Consider the following 14,234-nt stretch of genomic DNA (forward strand, 5'->3'; position numbering starts at 1 on the left):
GATTCTTGACGGATCATTGCCCATTTTGCGGATAGTGTCTTGATTAAGTAGATTGAGACTGCTGCCGCCATCCATGAGGACTCGCGTGAGGTGGAGTCCGCCAATGATCGGATCGAGGACCAAAGCTGCCAAACCTCTGTGATGGATACTGGTTGGGTGGTCCTTTCGATCGAAGGTGATCGAACAAGCTGACCATGGGTTAAATTTGGGGGCGACCGGCTCTATGCTGTAGACGTCTCATAGTGCGCGTTTGTGATACCTCCTAGGGATATGTGTGACATATATCATATTCACCGTTTTTACCTCGGGGGAAATTGCTTATGTCCCCCTGTGTTCGGCTGATGAGGCTCTTGGTCATCGTTGTCGCTTGGCGATCCTTTTCCCTTGTGTTCGGCGTTAAATTTGCGAGCCTGCTTAAAGACCCAACAATTTCTGTTGGTATGATTGGCAGGTTTATCGGGGGTGCCATGAATCTGGCAAGGCCGCTCTAGTATTCTGTCTAGACTGGATGTGCCTTCTCTGTTTGCCTTGAATGGCTTTTTTCATTGACCGGGTTTGGGGCCACTGAATCCGGCGTTGACCACTATGTCTTGGGCTCCTTCATATTGTTTCAAAGTTTGTGCTTGTCGCATCGTGGCTTGCCATTGCCGTCCCTGGTTTCGGAGGTGCCGAGGTCACTGGTGCTATTGCTTCTGCGAGCAAGCCAACTGTCTTCTCCCGCGCAAAAAGGGTAATAAGTGCGGTGAGGGCTACCATGGACTTCAACTTTTCTTGGCCGAGGTGTCGGGCAAGCCATTCATATCAGATGCTATGTTTGAAGGCCACAAGAGCTTCTGCATCCGGACAATCCACAATCTGGTTCTTTTGATTAGGAACCTTGTGCAAAGCTCTTGGGCCGATTCCCCGGGTTGCTGGATTACGTGGCTAAGGTCATCGGCATCTGGGGGCGAACATAGGTACATTGTAAGTTGTCTCTGAATGCGTCCTCCAGGTCCTCACAGCTACCGATTGAATTTTCTAGTAGACCATTCAGCTAGTGCCGCGCTGGTTCCTTAAGTTTGAGGGGAAGGTATTTGATGGTGTGTAGATCATCAATCCTCAGCCCCTCGATGACCTTAGCCACGTGAATGTGGAGAAGAAAGTCTTCAATCCATACTGTAGGATTTGTTGTGACGTCATATGGTTCGATGTTCGTGGATTTGAATCCTTCTGGGAAATGGTGCTCCATTACCTCATCGATGAAGCATAGGCGGAGTGCGTCGCCCCTATATCGGGTCGTGTCACGGTGCAGTTCGGATGAAGTTCGTATGCGGTTCTTGGCCGGGGCACTGGGATTGGAGATCGTCCTCTCGTGCCGGGGCATGCCCCCGCGGTCCATATATTGATTTGGTCGGACCTGCTCTATTTTCCAGGTCCTATCGCAGGTCATATGTGGATCCCCGAGCTGTTGTTTTTCTGTTTTTACAGCGAGGTGTAGCGGGCTGGTGTGCGGCTTGAGCTGTCATTCTGCCCTAGCCACGTGGTGGTCGGTAGGGTCCGTTAACCACATTATGTGTGAGCATTATGGGTTCCAGCGCCTCGTCATCGAATTGGGATAGCAGCTTGCGCTTCGGGTAATTCTATGTTGGGCGTTGGAGGCAGTACTCTTGCGCTGCCAGGAAATTAGTCCATCTATCGTTGAGCAGATCTTGGTTAGCTTGAAGCTGTTGTTGATTCTTTTTTAGTCTTCTGGCTGTGGCTATTAGCCGGCACTTGAAGCACTATTGTTCGAGGGGTTCCTCTAGCACGATAAAATATTCGTCGCCGAGGCTTATGTCATCCTCGGAGAGTGGCAGATAGTTGATGTCTTCCGTGTCGTTGTTCCCTGTTTGTTCGTCATGGTCAACTTGCCTGTCCTCCCCATCATCCTGTTCGGATGTTGGTTCAATGGGGTTTTCTTGGTCTTCGGCGTTCTCTGGAGTATCATTGACTCCGGTGCCCGGGTGGCTATTCTTACCGTGACACGATTTAGAGCGGCGCCACTGGCGTCTACGTTTCATCGGTATCCCAGGAGGTTCGTCCTCGACTTGGTTTTTCTAATCGTCGTCGTCACCGTTTTTAGCTGTATCCACCATGTATATGTCATACGAGGAGGTGGTTGTCCATCATCCGGTGAATGGGGGGTTTTGGGTCTGCTCCTCTCCAGCATCGGCGTCCATACCGTCGATGTCTTCAGAGGCGTAATCAAGCATGTTGGTTAGGTCCTCGATAGTGGCTATGAACTGGGTGGTGGGTGGGAAGTATAATTCCCTATTTCCAGCCCCTAGTCCGGGCTGGGCATGATTCAGAAGCGGTTCCTCTATGATGCCCAGGGATCACATTAAGTCCAGAGCCTCGTTTAAGAGCGGGGTTTGGACGTTGTCGGTAGTTTCTGGGCCAAGCTCGCGTGACGCGGGCCTCCAGGGTTCGGAAGTAGTATACGGAGAAGAGTCCGTCCTCACAATGATTGCCGGAGATGCTATTCTCTCGGTGTTGAGCTCTCAGGCCGCAGAGAGTCCGGCGAGCTCTAGACTCCCGTATTCGAACCTGATGACGCTCTCTGGATCTAAGGCCGGAGAGGTGGTTGAGGCCCCGAACCCTTGCAAGATCAATTCTCCTCGGATATCAGCGACATAGTTGAGATTTCCAAAACTGATCCGGTGATCGGGGGCGTAGCTGTCGATCCGCTCCAGGTGGCCAACCGAGTTGGCACGATGTGCGAAGCCGCGGAATACAAAGATCTGGCCAGGGAGAAAATTTTCCTACATGGCAGCATAGTTGTAGATGATTGATGGAGCCTTCAAGCGTTTTGACCACGGCACAATGGAACTCTCAATGAAAGCACCAATGTCAGTGTCAAAACCTGCAGATCTCGGGTAGGGGGTCCCGAATTGTGCTTCTAAGGATCGAAGGTAATAGGAGACAGAGGACACGATGTTTACCATGGTTCGGGCCCTCTTGATGGAGCTAATACCCTACGTCATGCTTGATTGACTGTGATGAATATAGGGGTTACAAGAGTTGATCTACCACGAGATCGGAATGGCTAAACCCTAGATGTCTATCTTGTATGATTATGACTTTGTGTGCAGACTAAACCCTCTGGTTTATATAGAAACCGGCGGGGCTAGGGATGTACATAGTCGGTTTACAGATAAAGGAATCTTCATATCTGCACACTAAGCTTGCCTTCCACGCCAAGGAGAGTCCCATCCGGACACGGGGAAAGTCTTTCGTCTTGTATCTCCACGGCCAATTAGTCCGGCCCATATCACATAGCCCAGACGCCTCAGGACCCCATAATCCTGGACTCCCTCACCTGTCGACATAGAACATCAAGCAAATAGGAAGGAAATCGCAGAATCCTAGCAAATTATTACAAGACATGTTGTTCCTTAAGTACCAGACAGAAGTTTAATTCCTCCACGAGGCACGATGCATATCGTAAGGAAGTAAGGTAGAAAGGAGCACCACGAGCAAGCTTCCTCTTCAGCCTTGGGCGTTGCTGTCAGGGAGCGCCCCGTCGTCGGCAGCGTTGCCGTCACCCGAGTCGTCCCCCATGGTTGTGGGATCGGTGGCACCGTCAGCTGGAGGTGTAGGGTCGAAGGCAAGGGACATCTCCAGCAGGGCTTCCACCAAGTCCTTCACGGCATCGGCAGCAGCTGAACAGTTCTTCTTGTCCATAGGTTCAAGCAGAGCTCCAGGGTTGGTGCTTGGGTCACGAAGGTGGAGGTGGCTGAAGACGCGTGTCATAGCCGCGGAGGAGAGCACGCGAGCTTCCCCGTCCACCATAGCACCAACCCCATTGGCAACGGCCTTGAGCACCTCGACAAGCTAAGGGAGCACCTCCGCAGGGCCCTCCTTGGCAGTCACCAACGGCTTCTTCAACCCCCGCCCATAGAATTCCCGCAATGCGTCGCGGGATCTCTTCTCAAGAGAGTCAAAGGCGGCACGGTCGTTGGCAAGGATGCTGGCCTTGGCATCCAACAGGGCCTTCTCCCCTTCCACCTCCTTCAGCTTCTCCAAGAGGTCGCGCTCCGCGGCATGCACCCGCGCCAGCTGCTCCAGCTCGATGTGATGGCCGGCAACCGCATCCTCGCAAGTCTTCAGCTTCTGCTCCCATGCCTCATGCTGACGAGCCTTGGCAGCATGTTCATTATGCACGGTCTTCAGTTGAGCCTCCACTACCCGACAGTGCTCCTTGGTGACCTCGGCATCCTTCAACACCACCTCGCGGGCGGCTATGGCCAGGTCGGTGTACTGCCGCCATTGGCACCGTCAGAAGTTGCCATGGCCTGCCCCATGCCACCCTCATAGACGCATCGGATCGTAGCCACCCCGCGATCAACTCCAATCGTCCCAATGCCAGCCGGATGTCAGCACCCTGAAGGTTTTTGAGAATGTGGGTCAGCGTGAGAAGGGCGTCTTCTAGGGTGCGACGGAAGGGGGAAGAAGTGGCATCAGTGCTAGGGTGTGCAGATTTACGGCGGCAGAAGGAGCCAGGGACTCCTAAGCCTTCGTGACCTCAGCTTGTGGTGGAGGCCTCAGGAGTCAGCTTGGCCGCGGAAATTGCCTTCTCCTGAGGATGGGCTTCTAGATCTCACGAGGATGACCCCGATGCAGAGGCTTGGGAGCCATCGCCATACCTCTGCGCCATAGGAGGCGCGACAGCAGCTAGCAGCGGGGCCTCAGGGGCTGCGCTCGCCCCCTTCTTCTTCTTCACCATCGACATTGGCCTAGCGGTGCAAGGGAAGCCATCAAGAAACTACGGAAAGGACAGGAACGAAGGATCAGGACAGGGCGCTTACTAGTTTACGGCGGCATACTCCCTCTCCCTCTTTTGAAGCACCAAGCCCAAAGGCTTCGCGGCCTGGGGCACTGGCACGCGAGCCCCTGGAGAAGGCAAAGGCAAGGCTACCGGACCCGCAGCGGCGCTAGCTGGCGACGGAGCAGAAGCGTCACCTCGGGAGATCAGCGCCGATCTACTCCTCTTCGGGACCCAGGCCGACGGCTTCTTGGGAGGGGTGCCCCCGGACCTTGTCGTGACCCTGGTCGGGTTCGGTGACTCCCTCATCGGATGCTCGCCGGCCTCGTCGTCGTTAGAGAAGGTGCGGAGGAGATCCAACATGCGAGGAGAAGTCTCCCCCGCTCCCTCCCGGGCCGCATCCGAGATAGGCCTCTCCTCCTCACAAGACTTGCCGGAGGACACCATCATCGGGGCCGCCAACACTGGGGCCTCGGTAGGCGCCGGTGGATCGATCCTGTCCTTGTTGAAGATGGTCATGGCGGCGGCGATCTTTGCCCCATCTGGGCGGCGGTATCAGGCGGGTACCCATGATCCTCCGGAACTAGGAGGTGGAGAACCTTGTCCAGCTCCTCATCGGACAAAGCATCTAGGCACGGGCAGAGGTCGCATCCCTTGTCGGAGAGCTTCCACAAGGGGCGTGAGCACGCTTGGAGCGGAGCCAGACACTGCGATAGGATCATGGCCCCCATCAGCTTCTCCACCGTCGGATCGTCAGGCTTCAGGTCGGCCGCCATCCTCCCTAACATTTTCTCCGCCTACGGGTTGGCCAGCTTCGTGCTACTCCACCCGTCATGAGGCATGGCCATCCCTGTCGACAGCACCAGCCGAGGGTAGGGGCTTTTGGCATCCATGAGGACCCACTTGTTCTGGAAGCCATCCGCCTTCTTCCCGGCTCTCGAGATTGCGTTGCTTCCACTGGCCACAACAAAGTTGGCGCACCCCAAGCATGGGCCATCCTTGTTCCATAGGTAGAAGAGGTGGTGAAGCAGCGCCAAGGACGGGATCACCCCCACGAATGCTTCATAGTAAAAGGCGAAGATCGACAGGAGGAGGACCGAGTTGAGATGAAGATGGAGGGCGTGGAGTTGTAATGGCGGAGGACAGCGTAGAAAAACTCAGAGAAAGAGGGGACCAGCCCCGCGAAGACACTATGCGTGAAGAAGGGGTAGAAGGTACTACCCGAGGCCTCCGGCTTGGCGGAGCTGGCCTGAAGCACGGGATCTCCCCCCTCATTACTATCGCCCGCCGCCATCAAGAGCGCGGTGGCGAAGTTCTTCTTTGAAACATTGGGCACGCTCAGGGTGGGCTCAAACCAGGAAGGCGAGCGCACGGGCATCGCCTTGTCAGACGCCATCGGCTGCAGTCTCTTGGAACGAAGAATAGGAAAGGGGGTCTGGGGCAAGAAGAAGGAAGGCAATCAAGGCTCTGTCGCGTGCACCAGCCTTTTGTCAGGCAAGAACGGTTGCCAAGGCGGCATGGGGAAGCGGAGGTGCCCACGTCCTGGTAATCGCCATGCGTCGACCAAGGCCGCAGGTAGTTCGGGCCCGCGGCGCTCTGCGTTTGCCCTTTGGCTTCAACTCGAAGCCAAGATCGAGCGCACCTTGGGCCCGGGAACTACTGTCGGTGTCTTGGTAACGGGGGTACCCAGACATTCCTGCCTGCGGCCCGTGGCGTGGCTCCATCAACGGCCCGGTACGACCCATATTTAGCGGCAACAACTCAAGACCCTCGCGAGGGGCCGAGCCTCGCAAGTCAGACGACAACAAGACCTCCCTGGGGCAGCCTTACTAGGCTGGCCCCCGAGGAGCGGAGATATCTTTGCAAGGGGCACCTCACGAGCTTCGTGTGAAGTGAGCCATGACGACCACGGCTAGGCGGGCGCTAACGGGCCCAGTGTGCCAGTTTCCTCTTTGGTGCTAAGGACGCAAGCACAGGCGCGGGATCCCGGGGAATCAGGCAAAGGTTTACATATCTGTGCAACAAGACCAAGACCAGCAGGAGGGTAGGACGGAGGTCATCGCAGAGCCCACATCAGCGTCACCACCAGAGCCTTTGGCAAGAGAAGACTACTTTTGTCAGGATAGCTTGTACTAGTTGTCCCCCATCAAACATGGCCATTGTGGGATCCCTTCCCGCCTAAACATTTGGGAAGAGGACCAAGGCCCCTATAAATAGGACCTAGCCACCACCATAGAAGGGGACGGATCATTGAGATCACCCTCTCAACCACCAGCTCATCGAGCTCAAGAACACCTCACCTCCTGAGGCGTTCATCCACTATATTAGTTCATCTCAGCCCCTCGATGCAATCTACCCACGAACTAGAGTAGGGTATTACGGCGCAAGGTGGCCCGAACCAGTATAAACCCCCGTGTCTCTTGTTCTTTGGTTCGTCAAACTATGCCGTGGAATTGTTGAGCGAGCGAGTTGGGGAGAGAGTGTTCTTCATGCATACCATAGAGTTCGAACCTCTCAAGGGTATGTCGGAACCCGCAATTCGACTCATCTGATGGGATGGTAATGACTCCAAGTGGCCTAGGCATTTCCCATGTGTTGTAGGCATAGTGTGATGCCGCCATGAACTTAGCTAGGGTTGGGCATCCAAGAATCCCATTGTACGGCAGGGGGAGATCAACCACATCAAACACAAACCTCTTAGTCTGGTAGTTCAGTTCTCCCCCAAAAGTTACCGACAACGTGATCTTTTCCCTTAGGAAGGCTCCTGCCGGGATTAACACCTTGAAACGTGCTAGTAACCTCTAGCTCTTCTTATCCTATCTGAAGCTTGCTGATAACTGCCGAGAAATCAGATTCAACCCGGCCCCGCCGTCCACCAGCATCTTTGTGACCTTGAGGTTGCAGATTGTTGGAGAGACCAACAATGGCAAACATCCTACCGCAGTGGTACGGCTAGGATGGTCCTCTTCGTCGAAGATGATGGGCGTACGTGACCATTTGAGAGGCTTCCGGGCTTCTAGCGCTGGTTCCATAGCATTGACTTCTCTTGCCCACCGTTTGAGCTGATGGTGAGAATTGTGCAGAGATGCACCTCTGTCGTTGCATATGGCGTCTGTGGCCTTTTAAACTCCAGCTCACTGGTTTCGTCTTCATCCCCTCCATCTATCTCATCATCACAAGTTTCCTTCTCTCGACATGTTGCGGGTTTTCCTTGGTTCCAAAAGGGTTTGCCGGGGCGGTTTACTTCACCACCTCGGCTCTTACCGCCAGCAACATTCTGTCCTTTTTCCTGATCACTCTTCTCATACTCTGCTTTTTGTTTCTTGACAAGCTGCTCAACCTGATAACACTCTTGAAGGTCATGGCCCTTGGTCCGATCAATCTTGCAGTACGACTGATCACCTTTCCCGGCTTTCTCGGCAGCAGCGGCCTCCCGGTAGTCGGTGCACGCAACAGCTTCCTTGCCAGGGGCCTCAACTTTGGCGTTCTTGCCGATACTAGGCGTACCAGATCCTTCAACGGTCATTACTGCCTTATCCCTTTGCTTCTTATTGCGCTTCTTGCTCTTCTTCCGACTAGTTGATTCATCCTCATCCTCCGAATCAACATTGGTGCAGTCTTCCTCTCAGGGCACCTTCCTCCCCTCTTCCATCCGAGCACACTTATCCACCAGAGTGTAAAGCTCCTTCACAGTCTTGGGCAACTACATGTTCATCTTGGAATGAATACGACGGTTGTGCACATTGGACTGGAAGGCGGCTATGACGGCCGCCGGGTGGATATTTGGGATATTCCTATGAACTTTGCTGAATCTTTGTAAATACTTATGGAGGGTTTCTCCTCCGTTGTGCTGGAGAAGCTGCAAATCACTGGGTCTGCCGGGTTCCTGATGACCACCAGTGAAGGCGCCAATGAACTCGTGGCATAGGTCAGCCCATGCAGGAATGGAATTCTCCAGTAGGTGCATCAGCCAAGACCTCACATTGGGCTTGAGGGCCAAAGGGAATTAGTTGGCGAACACCTTCTCATCTCTTCCCCCAGCAGCCTGAACGGCGATGGTGTAAATGTTTAGGAACTCTATCGGGCTCAGCCTCCCGTCGTACTTCTCAAGTATCTCTGGCTTGAACATGTGAACAGATAGCCAACGGACTTGCCACAGCTCTTGTGTAAAGGCAGGGCAGCCAACCTCAAAAGGTAGGCACCTGCCAGCACCGAGCGTAGGGTCGTCGATGTTGAGGCCGCCGTACCCGTCGGTCCGGCGGAGGTCATCGCGGCGTTGCTCGATGATGCGTGCGTCACCTCCCCGCATAACCTACTGGGCTCGATGTTGGCCTCGACATGCTCGAGGGTCAGAAGAAGCCATCGAGAAGTCGTCGGTGTCTTGATTCGGTTGTGCTCGCGCTAGCTACTGCGGCGGGGACTGCATTGTGGGGATGGCCCCTTCCATACGATCAGCAGCACGAGTTGTTGCTGTCACTTGGGGATGTCATGGTGGCTCAACTGGCCATGATCACCCATCTTCAGCGAAACCGAGAAGGTTTTGGATGGTGGCACGCCATTCGTCCATCTGCTCGGCTGCTGGCGGAAACCTCAACAACAGTTGAGCCCGCGCCATGGCATGCGACGCCGTACTTGGTAGGGATGATGATGAAGTCGATCATACTTTCGCTCGGCTCCTGACGGTGCCAGCGGCGGTAGTACTGCTCCCCCGCTGCTGCTGCAGGGCGACCACCTTGATGTGGTGCGGCGAAAGCGCTTGAGGGCCAGTGACTTCGTTGGGCGCTGCAACCGTACCCGTAGTGGGGGCGTCTGTAGGGCGGCGTATCACCCCGGCCTAAGCGCCGTTGCAATGGTTGTGCCCGACATTGAGGGAGAGGGGTATAGCTGCAGTGACGCCCTCACCTGTACCTTGGGGAGCATGGCCATCGGGGTGCTACTAATGCTGCTCTCCTCCGGCACCTCCTTCTCCTGCGTCGGCCGCAGGGGAAGTGGTGATGGCGCCACCTGCTCCGACCACTTCCCCAGTAGAGTCCGCACCCTCATGCGCCTCCGCACGCCCCGCAGCATTAGAGGTCACAGGAAATGGAGCCTTCGAGGTGGACGGGTGAGCTGGAGGACCGGACTTCTTCTTAGGCGCCATGTTCGATGGTGTCATCGAAGATAAAGATGATGATGAAGCTGACCCGCTGTGCAAGGCTTCTCGTTCGCACAAGCAAGCCCCCTACCTAGTGCGCTAAAGATGTCGCGGGAAACTACGGCCACCTATGGGGCCATGAGCCCCTTTTTGGTTTGGCGGGGGGGTAGGCACATTGCACAAAGAGTAGTCGAGCATGGGGTAGCGCGACAGAGATCACACGGGCAATTTACCCAGGTTCGGGCCACGGTGAGGCGTAAAACCCTAACCCTGCTTAGGTGGATTGATGGTGGAAAATGTGGTGGCGAGCGTTGCGCACTTGCCCGGCAAGGTCGCCTCAGGACGGGAGTGGCTATGCTACCTCTTGAGCACGGTGTTGGTTTTCCCTTGAAGGCGTTACAAGTAGAAAGGGTGATGCAGCATAGCAGCGTAAGTATTTCCCTCAGTTTTTGAGAACCAAGGTATCAATCCAGTAGGAGACCACACGCGAGTCACCTCGTACCTACACAAACAAATAAGAACCTCTCGCAATCAACGCGATATAGGGGTTGTCAATCCCTTCATGGCCACTTGCAAGAGTGAGATCTAGTAGAGATAATAATAATAAGATAAATATTTTTGGTATTTTTATGATATAGATTGAAAGTAAAGATTGCAAAATAAAATAGATTGGAAACTTGTATGATGGAGAATAGACCCAGGGGCCATAGGTTTCACTAATTGCTTCTCTCAAGATAGCATAAGTATTACGGTGGGTGAACAAATTACTGTCGACTAATTGATAGAAAAGTGGATAATTATGAGAATATCTAGGCATGATCATATATATAGGCATCACGTCCGTGACAAGTAGACCGACTCCTGCCTGCATGTACTACTATTATTCCACACATCGACCGCTATCCAGCATGCATCTAGAGTATTAAGTTCATAAGAACAGAGTAACGCCTTAAGAAAGATGACATGATGTAGAGGGATAAACTCATGCAATATGATATAAACCCCATCTTTTTATCCTCGATGGCAACAATACAATACGTATCGTTTCCCTTTCTGTCACTGGGATCGAGCACCGCAAGATTTAACCCAAAGCTAAGCACTTCTCCCATTGCAAGAAAGATCAATTTAGTAGGCCAAACCAAAATGATAATTCAAAGAGACATGAAAAGATAACCAATCATACATAAAAGAATTCAGAGAAGATTCAAATATTGTTCATAGATAATCTTGATCATAAACCCACAATTCAGCGGATCTCGACAAACACACTGCAAAAATAGTTACATCGAATAGATCTCCAAGAGAAACGAGAACTTTGTATTGAGATCCAAAGAGAGAGAAGAAGCCATCTAGCTACTAGCTACGGACCCGAAGGTCTGAGGTAAACTACTCACACTTCATCGGAGGGGCCATGAAGTTGATGTAGAGGCCCTCCGTGATCAATGCCCCATCTGGCGGAGCTCTGGAAAAGGCCCCAAGATGGGATCTCATGGGTACAGAAGGTTGTGGCAGTGGACATAGGGATTCGTGTTGCTCCTGGATGTTTTCAGGGTATATGAATATATATAGGAGGAAGAAGTAGGTCGGTGGAGCAACGAGGGGCCCACGAGGGTGGAGGGCGCACCTAGGGGGTAGGCGCGCCGCTTGCCTTGTGGCCTCCTCGATTGTTTATTTACATCCACTCCAAGTCCCCTAGATCACTTTTGTTCCAAAAATCACGCTCCCGAAGGTTTCATTCTGTTTGGACTCCGTTTGATATTCCTTTTCTGCGAAACACTAAAATAGGAAAAAAAACAGCAATTTGGGTTGGGCCTCCGGTCAATAGGTTACTCCCAAAAATAATATAAAAGTGTAAAATAAAGCCCATTAACATCCAAAATAGATAATATAATAGCATGGAACAATAAAAAATTATAGATACTTTGGAGACGTATTAGGCTACGCACATATGAGTCTTTGAGGGTCTGAATCAGCCAACCCTTTCTACTGTCGCCATGGGCCTCCTTTTATAGTTTATGGGGTCACCACAGTGGTAAATCAGTCTTTACGCACTAATTAGATAGCAAATAGTGCTATCGCACCTAACTCTGCAGGGTGATAGAACACATTAAATGCGACATCTAGTGTCACGTCACAGCATGCCCCGCAAACCAACTTTGCACCAGCTTGCTTGACACGTCTCGGGACGGGTGTCATATGGAGGTATTTGCTATAGGAAGTGGCTGCCATGTTGCAAGAAGCAGCAACTTAGTCACTCAGGGGATTGACACCGCACTGATCGAGGACTTGGGTCGATCGTGAGGTGGAGCGGTGGTGTGGCTTGCCTCGGCTAGCCCCAGCAGGCCTACCAGGACGATCTGGAAGCTTGCTTCCAGGGCAAACCCAACCTTGCCAGGTTCTCCTGCACGATAAGGGAGGTTCCTTCCTTAGTGATACCTTGCTCCTCAAGAACTACTTAATCTCCCTGACTTGCATTTGGATCCTTCAAGGGAATTGATCCATCATGCTTGGGTTGGTCCTGGTGCTCTAATCTTGTCTTCAGGCTTGTGCATAGTCCGGGAAACGGACCTATGGTTTGTTGCACCGACAGCAGCCCCTGGGCCTAGCACGAGTGCGCCGCTGGGCATCGTCGGGGCAGACCCTAACTAGTGTGCATGCAAGAGTGCAGAGGTGGCTCCGTCCTTTGAGATCTTTTTTGCTTCTTCATTAACCTGAGCTTGGGTCAGCATTCGAGTTTTTACGTGCACCGTACAAGGCCAATCATGGTGGGGCCATTCTTTTAATGGCCCGTGAATGACTTTAATGCACGAGAGGGTGACTGTCAATTCACTCTACTCACCACGCCCTTATCCTAAGCAACGTATGCTGCATGAATTGAGTGGGGTAGGTAATGGAGGCGTGTGGTGCAGGAGGGCATCAAGGCAAGGGCCCGGTCTTCTTGGATTGGTGGAGGAGGACGGTGGTTACCCGCCGGCGAATCAGCCCCTAGCCGCAGCTTGCCTATAAAAGGAGGAGTGGGGGAGAGGTGGAGGCATTCAACCACATTCCTCTCTTCCTCTATCTTCTTCTTTCTCCTGGATATGCTGAGATGGAGATCCCGGGGCCAGGCCCTAGCTTAGAGCTGATGATGCCGAATGCCTGTGCCAATGTTCGGGGAGTGAGTCTGGTCCAGGCCCAGAGGTGGCGTGGTAGGCGAGCCATTCATGGCGCAGGAGATATCAAGCTTTCCCATTGTGGCGAAGTGCTTGCCTCCTCTGCCATGGTCGTCCGCCTGGTGGGAACGTGGTACCTTGCTTGCAGGTTGTTGGCCTGGCGACCAGGTTCTCGGAGTCTTCGGTGCCCGCCCGGGACACAGGGCTCGGGGTCGTTGCTAGTCCCAGCACTGCCCCTCCCTTTGAAACCTGGGTTGACATTGATGAGGAGGGCGCCTACCTGCTCGGTAAGGTGGGGAATGGCGCAGCTCGAGCGCCCTGGCTATTGCGGTAGCCCGTCGTCTCCTCGGGGGAGGTGCCGGACTGGTCGGGATCCTCCTGGAGCGATGTTGATGAAGATGAAGTTACGGAAGACGGAGAAGGCGGGAGGCAGGCTGTCAGGTCGGAGAACGGTGGCACCGACACGTTCGTCTCGTACCGGCGACATGCCGCCTCGTTTTTCCATTCTTCCCCTCCCCTCCCCGGCACCATCATCATCGGTCTTCCAGCTGAGCTCCGAGGGCCCTCCTTGCCGGTGCTTGCACTGCGGCTTCTGACTGGTCCCGGAGGTGGTGACCAGGGCATCGCCGAGTTGCTCCTTCGTAGCCTCACCATTCCCGATTTTGTCAGGCTACGACCAGCAGGCCATGACTGGACCGGGATGGGCTCCTGCTAGGGCGCTACTCCTGTCCCCTACTCTTCCCACCGCACTACCTGGGATAAGAGGAACATGGAGAGGAGTTTACAGGGCCCTTATATTTTTTCAATCTTATATCTGTAGGAACTTACTAAATTTTAGTTCAAATAATGTAATCTCTTGAATCCATGTTTGTGCCATGTAGGGCTTGTACTTGTTTGATCAGCATATTAATGAAAAAGATAAACCTTGTTGGGGACTCGTGCATGTATATGTCCATGCAGAGGTGGGATGCCTCTATATTTTTAAGTATATTAGCTCCCCTGGCAGGCTCTCTTGCCGGTACCCTCTATTTTGTTGCCGAGGAGTTAGGCCTATTGGGCACATACCATGAAGAGGGACCAGCCCCCCGCAGTCCTTTTCCACCAAAGGCCACTGCGACCACGCTGGCCAAAGAAACGTTTGAGTCGAAGGCTGTGAGAACCTAAG

The sequence above is a fragment of the Triticum aestivum genome, chromosome 2A (assembly GCF_018294505.1).
Source record: "Triticum aestivum cultivar Chinese Spring chromosome 2A, IWGSC CS RefSeq v2.1, whole genome shotgun sequence".
NCBI lineage: Eukaryota > Viridiplantae > Streptophyta > Magnoliopsida > Poales > Poaceae > Triticum > Triticum aestivum.